Here is a 12101-nt window from a genome sequence, read left to right as displayed (position 1 = left end):
GGAAGGAAGGAAGGAAGGAAGGAAGAAAGAAAGAAAGAAAGAAAGAAAGAAAGAAAGAAAGAAAGAAAGAAAGAAAGAAAGAAAGAAAGAAAGAAAGAAAGAAAGAAAGAAAGAAAGAAAGAAAGAAAGAAAGAAAGAAAGAAAGAAAGAAAGAAAGAAAGAAAGAAAGAAAGAAAGAAAGAAAGAAAGAAAGAAAGAAAGAAAGAAAGAAGAAAGAAAGTCAAGGAGGGAAGGAAGAAGAAAAAAAGGAAGAAAGAAAGGGGGAAAAGTTCACCCAGTATAGATAATCTTGAAGGTCCCTTATAGCATTGATAGTGCATATTCTAAATTCTCTATTCTAAAGTCCTTCCAGCTCCAACATTGTACATTCTGTGTCCTATCAATCAGCATTCTAAGATCCCATCTAACTCTAATATTGTTTATGCTAATAAATATTTAAAACCAGAAGTGACTTTAGGACGTTTTATGACTCTAGCTAGGAACTGGAGTAGAATAGGGAATAGCATCCATCCCAGAGAGAGCAACCACTTGTCTCCAGACTTTAAGGACAAAGGAAAAAAATAAAAACTCCCAGACATAGTGCACTTCATTAATACCTAGTCAGAAAGGCAAAGATCAAGACAAGAACTGGAAGGGTCTAAACGACCACTGAGCTCAAAGCCATCATTTTAGAAACTAGATCATTGATTTTAAGAGAGATTATGCAACTTTCCAGGCTAATATGAAATAGGATTTGAACTCAGGCTTTTACCATCTTATCTACACTTTATATTTCTCTCCAATATGACCAGATTGACATGACAAGATTTTTTAAATAAATGTTGGTTTTGTTGCTGTTATTAATCCAAGTAGGATAAAGGTGAACCCTTCAATCCCAAGAGAACCAACTAGGCCTCCCAAATCCTTCCTTCTGATAGATTTTACTTGGAAATATTGTATTTCAATAAAAGTCAAATCAAGCCTCTCTGAAGATAGATGACCACTGCCAGAAAGCTTGTATAGTTTTTCAATTTCAGGTGGAGCTTTCTCCCGACAAATCCTACTCAGATGGCCCCTCATTGCTTATAGAATATGCAGCATTAGTCATAAGTCTTTAAAGCCTGGATATATTCCAGACCATTAGTTTTTACGGTTGAGTTTATGTCATATTACAACAAGATGTCCTCAGCCGCCCTAAGCTACAGATCTGTTCACCTCCCCCAAATCAATCCTCAAAGACAGGAGCTCAGAATCTCTACCAGCCCGCAAGTGGGCATTCAGGATGATACAATGGTGGGTGACTTGTTCTATGTCAGCTCTAGCCTTCGTTTGACATGGGTCACTGAAAAGAACCAAAGGTAATTCCGGTCCCAGTTTCCTTAAGCCTTCTTTAAAGACGTGTTTCAACAATTAAGGTCCTCTCCACCAAAGCAGTTTGTCGCATTGAGTCTGTTGTCTGTATTCAAACTCTTTCCACTGTGATGGACTCTGTTGGGGGAGCCTTTGAGAACCCAAAGTTACCTCTATACCATTAGGAGGCTTTGGAGGAGACAGTTCCTAATTCAATTTAACATTTCAATGAATGCTGTTATAGGAAAAATATCGTATTGGACATTGGGGACACATAGAAGAATTTAAAGTGTAATTTTCCCTCAAGGAGTTTATAATCTAACAAAGAAAAAGTGTTTGTAAGCATGGGCTTGGTAGAATGCATTAGGGACATAGGGACAAAGTGGGCAAACGGTAATATTGCAGAAAGAACCTTGCACCCCCTGGCTAGGAATGGATGGGTTCAGGATTCAGAATGAGTATATTATGAACATGACAAAGTGTGGATTTCTTTTTTCTTGAGTATGATTCTTTGATACAAAGATTTGTGTTTCTCCTTTTTTAATTTGAGGGAAGGGAAGAACATTTGGAGAGAAGAGGAAACTCACAATAGTATTGTCAAAAAAAGAATAAAAGAAAAGAAACTAAAGATGGCCATTAAAGTTTCTTTTAAAATGCACAGAAGGGAAGAGAAGGAAGCTCAGAAGGGAATGCATGAAGCAGAGCAGCTTTGAAAATAACTTTTTGGATTGATTATATTATATATATATATATATATATATATATATATATATATATATATATATATATATATATATATATGTATATATATATATATATGTACTATATTAAAAAGCAAGCTCTCCATTTCCATTTTTTATGTTCTAGTTTACATATGTAAATGTTCTTCTTTTATGATACTCATTCAATTCAGAATGGAAATTTTAAATAAAAGATTCTTTTCCAGGAGTGCTGGACCCAGAATCAAAAGATTTGGGATTGAGAACCAGATCTATAGCTCACTAACTGTGTGATCTGGGACAAGGAACTTCATGATCCAGAGCCTCAGTTTACTCTTCTTTATTCACTTTGAACTAGTCCATGGATATAAAGGAATGAGAAGGGAGAAATGTCAGAGAAGTTGAGATTGTCCCTGAAGGAAGATGAAAAGTTGGGGTGCCTGTTAAATATGTCCTCTATGAGTTTAAAATCTAGCAGAGAAATGTAAATAAAAATGGTTCATGGCAAGAAATGTTAGGGACAAAGGAGGGACAAAAAGGGGAGGCAGATTCATAAAGATCAGAATGAAAAAATTAGGAAAAATGAAGCATTTTAAAATTCATTTAATTATTTATTAATTTACAGAATAAAACAAGCATTTACATAACATAATATATTTAAATGATTGCACATAAAACTGCAAATCTATTATGTACAATTTGCTTTTTCTTTTAAATATATAATAGTTATCGTGTAAATTTTTATTCCCTTTTTTCTTCCCTCCCTCCACCCTAAAGACCATTATACACAAATAAGTATATTTTTTTCTATCCAAACTTGTACTTACCATTTTTCTGGATGTAGGTAACATCTTTCTTTATCTGTCCTTTTATAGTTAATTTAAGTATTTAAAATAAGCATTTATTAAGCACTTACTATATGACAGGCATTGTGCTAAATACTTTATTATTTCATTTAACCTTCACAACAGCCCTGGGAGATATGTACTATTATTGTCTCCGTTTTACAGTTGAGGAAATTGAGGCAGGAAGTAGTTAAATGATTTGTCCAAAGTCACAGCTATGTCCCAGACTGGATTTGTTCCCATCTTCCTGACTCCAGCTCTAGAGCTCTTTCCACTGAGCTGCCCAGCTGCCTTGCTCTGTGATTCAGTTAGTCAACAAAAATATAAGTATCTGCATTGTTCTAGCACAGAGAAAGAGAATGGAGAGAAGGTTTCTATGATGCTCAAATTACCTCTTTTGATTGTTTAAGAAGGCATCCAAGATTTAAATCTGCCAAACCCAGGGAGCCCAGCCCACAACAGAAAGATGGCATGAACCCATATTCTGGATTATAACTACAGGGCTGTCTGGGATAGAGTCTCCTCTTTCCCCATTAGTCATAGCTACTAAGGACCTTAACCACCAGGGAGCCAAAAGTAATAGTATTCCAAGTAAAGACCATCAATATAAAGATGACTATATTTCCAGCCATAGCCTTCAGTCCCAGCTATCAGTCAGAAAACATTTATAACATACCTACTATGTGCCAAGCATTGTCCTAAGCCATTGGGGATACAAAGAAATATAGAGGTCATGGCTACCATATTTCCAGTCATAGCCATCAGTTCTAGCTATCAATCAGAAAACATTTATAACATGCCTACTATGTGCCAAGCACTGTCCTAAGCCATTGGAGATATAAAGGAAGGCAATAGATAGTCTCTCTGCCCTGAAGGAGTTCACTATCTAAAGGAGAAAGAAACTGGAAAGTGGGAGTTAGGGGAAGAGAAAAAAAGCAGAGGGTATGGTGAAATTCAGAGAAATACATATGAGAGGATAAATGATGAGATTGAGAAAGTAAATAGAGAATCAGGAAAACGCTTTTTCATTAGTTCAAATCTAACCTCATACACTTACAAGCCCCCATTTCCTCATTCACAAATGTACTAGGGAAGGAAATATCAGACCCCTCAAGTGTTTTTGCAAAAAGAAAATCCTCAAATGGGGTCCCCAAGAGTGGTACAGGACTAAAACAACTCAACAATAATAGCAATAATAAGATGATGATGGGAAGGTTATCCTGGAGTTCTCCTTAATGAAGGAACAAGAGGATCCAGAAGCTCCCTGATGTCCACCTTCAACCCTCTGGAATCAGAAGTCCTGGGGGCAGGAGATTCGGAAGGCGTGATCGTTCAGGATAATGAGCTTCTGGAAAACATGACGAAACCCAGGAGAACAATTGGGTGATAAACACTCTATCTACCATGCCCTAACAGAACAAGGTGAGATGCACACTTGTTCCACATTCTGAGATTGGCTCATGAGATTTCCTGTCTAAGGTCCAGATTGCTTTGATTTCAGTATCTTTATCCATCTGTTCTGCCCCAATTTCATGCGATCAGAAATCTATATACATAAATCTTTATACATTATGCCTCCTCCTTATAGAATATAAATCTCTTGAGGAAATAGAGTGTCTCATTTTGTATTTGTATCTCCATCATTTAGCATCTGGCACATAGTAAGGGGGTAACAAGATGACTCAGTAGAGTGCCAGGGCTGGAGTAAGGAAAACCTGAATTCAAATGTGGCCCCAGACACTAGCTATGAGACCCCGGGCAAGTCAATTCCCCCTTTGCCTCAGTTTCCTCAACTTTAAAATGAGGAGTTTGGATTAGATGATCTTTAAAATCTCTTCTAACATTAAATACTGTTGACTCAAATATGACATTTTATATTTGCAGGTGAAACTGAGGTCCAAGTGACTTCTCTATGATGACATAGATCAGAGGTAAGATATACCTTGCCATGGTTCTTGAATTTTTCCCGTTTTTAGACTCCTGGCCTTACTTTAATCTGTAGATTCATAGCTCCAGACTGCTCACCTAACTTACAACCCAATTCTCCTTTTCCACTTGTTTGTATGATTGGTTCCACCTTTTCTTTGATGACCTCCTTTTGGCCCTCAATGACTTGGTCTCCATTCTATCTTATGGCCCTCTGACTTCTAAAATATTATTGCAGAATAAATTAGCAAAAAGTCTAATATCATAAAGGCTGGAAGGGTGAGCAAGCCCCTCTGGTCAGGGTCATGCAAAAAATCATCAACCAAAGCAGAGAAAAAAGCAGGGAGGCTCTACAATCCAATGATAATGCCTTCTTTCCTTCTGCCATGCTTGGAGATCAAAGACAGAGAGTGCCATCCTCAGAAAAGTACCAACTTGGCTCACTCCAGGACTATTTCTCTTTGGCAGCTGCTACTGCTAACAAGCTGATAGGCTCAGTCCTATTTTTTTCCTCAATCCACAGACAGAAACAGACTAATGGGGACAATATCTAACTACTCTTGCTTTCCCAGAATGACCCAGATAAAAGATTCCTTGAAACCAGCTTTCCCCTAAAGCTGGAACACTCTCTTTCATTATCACCATTTCCAGGATTTCCCAGTTTTCTTCAAGACTCCATTTAAACCCACTTTCAGCAAGGGGCTGCTGTACTTCCCTCCAGGACTACCTTCCATTTACACAGATCCTTGGATCCACAGAAGTGAACTTGAACTTGAACTTGAATGGGGGGATACCTTTTATTTCAATTATAAACAGAGGCAATAAACATTATTTCAATTCAATAAATTATATAAGACTATCATAAATGTCCATGATACAAAAAAAAATTAAGAAATCATCAGTCTGTATATTGTGTGTACAGTTATTTATACATCATGTCCCCCATTAGATAGTGAGCTCCCTGAGAGCAGAAACTGTTTCTGCCTTTATTTGTCCCTGCCAGAGTTTAGCACAATGTCTAGGAGATAGTTGGTGGTACAGTGGGTAAAGCTCCGGACCTGGAATCAAGAAGACTCTTAATCCAGCCTCAGACATTAACTAGCTATGCGACTCTAGACAAACCTCTTCACCCTGTTTGCCCCAGGTCTTCAAACTGCAAAATAAGTTGGAGAAAGCAATGGCAAACCATTCCAATATCTTTACCAAGAAATACTAAATGGGGTCATAAAGAGTCAGAAATGAATAAAAAATGACTAAACCAAACAGCAGATAGTTAGGCTTCAATAAATGCTCATGGACCATGTATGTGCCCCCCAGATGAACAAGAATCCATGTGGACATCTCTGAGATAAGGTACCCAACTGGCACAGACAGTATGGGACATTAGGCCCCAATAAACAGTTCTATTTACTATCTGTCAGATTTCTGTGTACTTTACAAAGGAGCATTTCCCAGTTGTCGGGTGAGACTTGTTTGCACAGCAGATGGGTAGGAGGCTGCCAGAAAGAATGGAGGAAGCAGCATTGGAGGAAGGTAAGTATTAATCCTACAATAAAGGTCACTTCATGTTGCCCAGTGAGTGTGGGAAGTCTCACAGGTGCGAATCATACTTAGAAAAAGGTGGACTACAGGGGTGTGAGATGCTCTGGAGAGGATATTCCTTGAGGAAGGACTCATCCACCTTGAAGAAGAAAGAAGCTATTAATTCCTAGGAATGTCTTGGCTTCCAAGAAGCTTGGTAAGGATTCTTATCCCTGTGATCCAAGGAATCTATAGTGGTCCTTAGTATACATTTTCCCTTCTCTCTTAATTATATCTGGAAATAAAATCATTCTTCCTCACTAACAGAATCACCTGAATCACAGATTTCAGAAATGTCCCAGACCTTGAAGAATCAGCTAGTCTAATCCACTCGTCTCCCTTTTAAAGAGGTAAAAACTAAGACACAGAGAAAGGGAGTGATTGGTTCAAGCTTAATTGGTTCAAGAATGCAGACCTCCTGTTTTTCCATTGGGAGTTCGTTCTAGTCCCCCTATCTTTCCCATTCTGGGCTTTCTCTCTCAGCATATGTTTTTCTGATGTTTTTCTCTCTCCTTCAAATCCAGAGTCACGATATTTGTTGAAATGGCTAGAATAGCAGGAACAATACATATTAAGCGACATTCAAATTTCATCTGTCATCAGAGAGGGATTGTTTTTAAAGATCCCCCTAAACTAGCCTAGATTGGCTCTTGGAAATGTGAAGATGCTTTTAATGAAATCAGAAATAACCCAGGCTCGTATGTGAAATGCTCAGCTCTAGCCAGAGGCAAAGCCTGATTGCAGAATTTTAATTGCCCCAAATTGGGCTAATAATAGAAATCCTGACAGGCTAAACAATGGGCCTGGGTATTCTTGGGCCTCCCTCTACTGACACCCCACAGTAGCACCACCTGCGCTGCCTCCCTCCCAGGCAACCCTCTTAGGCCCCTGTTTACTTGGCACTGAGACAATGGATTGAAACAAGAACAATTCCAAATAATAACAGGCTTCTAAATGAGACTGTGGCAAGATTGGTCTTGATATTTTAATTTGCTGTTGTATAGACAAAACAATTGAGTTATCTACACAACAGATAACTGGTTTTAAAGGTAGTGTTTCTTTTTTATGCTGAATTTACATAATGGTGAGCCCCCCACACACACACACACACAGGGTATTCTCCTACAATGAAGTTTTTTTGGAGTAAAAAAATATATACAGGCGCATGCTAGAAAAAACAGCATTGATCAGCAGCCACACTGAGGTTCCATATTTGAGGGGACAGCACAGCCTATATTCATATGGGTATAATGGCTTCTTGTTTCTCACTGTGTCAACAAGACAGGAGGGGAGAACTAATAGAGAGGAAGAGAAGTACAGTCTGTTAACAGGCCCAGCGGTGGGCATTCAATGCTCCTGGGAAAGAGCCATTTTATTAAAGACTATCTGTTTTACAGCAAATAGATACATCGAATCAGAGAATATTAGAGATGGAAAAGATACTTGAGAACATTACCTCCTTCCTGGTATTCCGGAGGGACAGCCCTATAAATGTCCCCGAATTCATGTCTCTTACAGCCTCACCACTGTGGGCTAGCTCTCGCCTCTCTTAGAGCGGCGATATCCTTACCCATCTCCCACCCAGCTTCCTCACAATTAGTTGTCAACTAATTTCAGTTCAAAGAATATCAGAAATAGAAAAAATCTTAGAAAATAGAATGATTTGAAGGAAGGTTTAGCAGGAATTTTAGAATATAGGAGATACAAGGCAGACTTAGAATAGGGACACCAATAAGGACCATCTTAAGATTATATGAAAACCCTGGGTTTAATTAGATAAGCCAATCTCAAAATACAATACTTATACTTGCCAATGAAAAGTGTCACTTGACTACTTTTCCCTGATCACAAGTTATTTTCCTCTCCAGATCTCAGTTCTATCATCATCATCATGATTGTCATTAGGTTTGTATAGATCTATAAGGTTTACAAAGTATTGTACATATGCTATCTCATTTGATTTTCACAGCAATTTTATGTTAGGTGTCATTTTTACCCCCATTTTACAGATTAAAAATCGAGGCTAAGTCCTTCACAGACATTTCTCATTTGATTTTCACAATAACTCTGGAAGAGTAAGTGCTATTATTGTTCCCATTTTACAGATGAGGGAATTGCACAAACATGCTCATTTGATCTTCACAATAATTCTGGAGGGGTAGGTGCTATTAATGTTCCCATTGTATAGATGAAGGAATTGAAAGTGCTTCACAAACATTCTCATTTGATCTTCACAATAATTCTGGAGGGGTAGGTGCTATTATTCTTTCCATTTTACAGATGAGAAAAATTGAAATTAAGTGCTTAACAAATGTTCTCATTTGATCTTCACAATAACCTGAAAGGGTAAATGCTATTATTTGATAATTGTATAAATTTGTATACATATATTGGATTTAACATATATTTTAACATGTTTAACATATATTGGATTATTTGACATTTAGGGCAGGCAGTGGAGAGAAGGGAGGGAAATTTTTGAAATACAAAGTGTTGCAAGGATTAATGTTGAAAAATTATACATATATATTTTTTGAAAACAAAAACCTGTAATAAAGAAATAAAAATTTTTAAAAGATCACACAGCATGACAGCAGCTGATTTTAAAAAAATAAAGTAAGTGCTTCACAAACATTCTCATTTGATCTTCACAATAATTCTGTAAGAATAGGTGCTATTATTGTTCCCATTATACAGATGAGGGAACTGAGGCAGACTGAGGGTAACTAGCCAGTACAGTGTATGAGGCTAGACTTGAACTTGTCTTTTTGTCTCCAAGCCTAGCTCTCTTGCCACCACATCACCTAACTGCCTTTCATCCTGGACATTGTACCCCTTGACCCAGGACAGGGTGGTCAAGTTAAATCCAATCCACTTACAATTCACCCCCCTGATGTCATTAGTCTTTGAAAACTAAGGACAAACAACAACAATATAAGTTTAGAGCTGACCAGCCAAAAACTATAATCCTATTTCCAATCTGCCCTGCTTCCATCTTTAACATTCAAGTGAGTTCACTTTTGAGTGATGCTCAAGCTCCCACATTTATCTCAGCTAAAAGCCTGGGTTTTATTGAAATTGGATCTGAAAGGTCTGAGGGTTGGGAAGCTCTCTGGTCAGGCCATGAAGATTGCAATTTAAATTGAGGTGTCGGAATGCTGGGGAATGTTATCACAGGGATGGTTTCTTTATGTGATAACAGAAACTCAGCAGTTCCTGAAAAGGACCATCCTTCCAGGTCCAGGAGAACAAAATAATAACAGGCGTGTAAACAAGAGGGTAGTATGATTGGTCTTGACATTTTAATTTGCCGCCTGTTAAAAGTCCATTTTCCCAGACCCAAATGGGCTAAATTGGAATGAATGTGAACACCTCTCTGCAGAAGGTTTGATCAAACTGCTTAAGATACAGCATAAATATTAGTTACTCAGAAAAAAATAGAAAAAGGTTACTATGCAACTGTCTTCAGCTGACAGAGGGTAGCTTCCAAGTTTCCCCTTATTCTTCTCTTTAAACCCCCCTCTTTCAGGTGTTCTTCCATATCTTTATCCTCCACAAAAAAAGAGAGCAAACTCCCTTTGCTTTCTGATTTTCAGAACTACCACTGACAAAAATTCCACTCAGGGACAAAGGTGGCTAGACCGAATTGAGGACACATACACATACCTAGACAATCAGTAAGCATCGATTAAGTGCCTACTATGTACCAGGCACTGTGCCAATCACTTGGGACAGAAAGAAAAGCGAAAGACAATCTGTATTCTGGAGGAATTCTTTGTCTAATGGGAGAGATAACATGTAAACAACTATGTACAAACAAGAAAGAGACAGAGTAAATTGAAGGCAGTCTCAGAGGAGATAGAGCAGGAAAAGCTTCTTGCAGAAGATAGGATTTTAGCAAAGGAGATTTTCCTTGAGAGAAGAGAAGAAGAAGAGAATTCCTGGCATAGGGGGAGATGGCCAAAGAAAACACTTAGAGGTGAGAGATGGAGTGTCTTGTTTGTGGAACAGTCAGGAGGCCAGTGTCACCATATTCCCCAAGGAGGGATGAATATGATGAAAGAATAAAGCAGAAGGGGTCAAGTCATGAAAGGCTTCAAATACCAAATAGAGGATTTTATATTTGATCCTGTAGGTGATAAGGAAACATTAGAGTTTATTAAATAGGGGCGGGGGAGTAGCATGGTCACATATGAGCCCTAGAAAAATCATTTTGAAAGTTGAATGGAGGATAACCTGAAGTGGAAAGAGAGTTGAGACAAGAAGATGAACCAAAAGGTAATTACTCTAGTCCAAGTGTGAAGTGATTAAAAAAAAAATTGCACTAGAGTGGTAATGATATCAGAGGAAAGAAGAGGACTTATAAGAGATGTTAGGAAGGTAGAATCAATAAGTTCTTAGAAATAGATTAGGTATTAGGGGAAAGGAGTATTGAGAAAGAGTGAAGGGTCAAGGATGACACCTAAATTATAAGCCTGTGTAACTGGGAAAATGGTAGTGAACTCAACTGTAACAGGGGAGTTTGGAAGTAAGGAGGCTATTGGAGGAAAGATAATGAGTTCAGTTTGGACATATTGAGTTTAAAAGGTCTATAGGACCACCCATTTAAAAATGTCTAATATATAATTGGAAATGAGATCCTGGCAGTTGTCAGAATGGGTAGGGCTAGATAAAAAGATTTCAGAATTTGTAGCATAGAGATAATAATGAATCTATGGAAGTTGATGAGATCACTAAGTGAAATAATATAGGGGAGAAAAGAAAATAGTACAGAAGAAGATGGCTTAGAGGACATCCATAGTTAGCAGGTAGATAGGACTTGAAGACCCAGTAAAGGAGACTGAAAAGGAGCAGTCATACAGATAGGAAAATAAATGCAAATCTAGCCAGATAAAGTTATCAAGAAGACGGTGATCAATATTGCCAAAGGCTACAGAGAGGTCAAAATGATGAGGATTGAGAAAGGGCCATTGTGATGTGCTTCTTGGTAACTTTGGAGAGAACAGTTTTAGTTAAATGATGGGGCTAGAAACCAGACTGTAAGGGGCTAAAAAGAGAGGAAAGAAAATTAAGATACCGATTGATGACAGCCTTCTCTAGGAATTTAGCTATTAAAAGGAGAAAAGGCATGGGATCTAGTAAGGTTAGATCAAGTGAGAAGTTTTTGAAGATGAAGGAAAAAGGGACATTCATAGGCACTGGGAAGCAGCCAGTAAAAACAGGGAGAGATTGAAGAGATACTAGAAGGTGCAATCCACCAGAAAAGGCAAGATAGAATGGGATCAATCGTGCATGTAGAAAGATTGCCTCTTCACATGAAGCAGGAGTGAAGGAAAAGATAGTGGGATAAGGCATTGAGTGAAATGAGATTCAAGAAGGAGGCAAGAAAAAGAAGCTCTCAGCAAATAGTCTCAATTTTTCAATGGACTTTGAGGCAAGATATTCAGCGGGGAAAGTAGAGCCAAAGGAAGCCATAGGAGGCTGGAGAAGGGAAGACAAGGTTATAAAAGTCACAATTGGGAGGAGGATAGTGAAGCAATGAGAAAGACGGAAAGGATTACATTGTTTCATAGAGTGAATCCAGTCTGCACAGTTTCATTATTTTCTCCAATTTTGTTCAGCAACATATGAGTAGGAGCTAAGGGAGCAGGTGGTGAGAAGGCTGAGGCTTGGCAGGGCAAGAGCAGTGATAGGAGGGAAG

This window comes from Sminthopsis crassicaudata, chromosome 2 (assembly GCF_048593235.1).
Source record: "Sminthopsis crassicaudata isolate SCR6 chromosome 2, ASM4859323v1, whole genome shotgun sequence".
In the NCBI taxonomy this organism is placed as follows: domain Eukaryota; kingdom Metazoa; phylum Chordata; class Mammalia; order Dasyuromorphia; family Dasyuridae; genus Sminthopsis; species Sminthopsis crassicaudata.
This window is presented reverse-complemented; position numbering follows the sequence as displayed.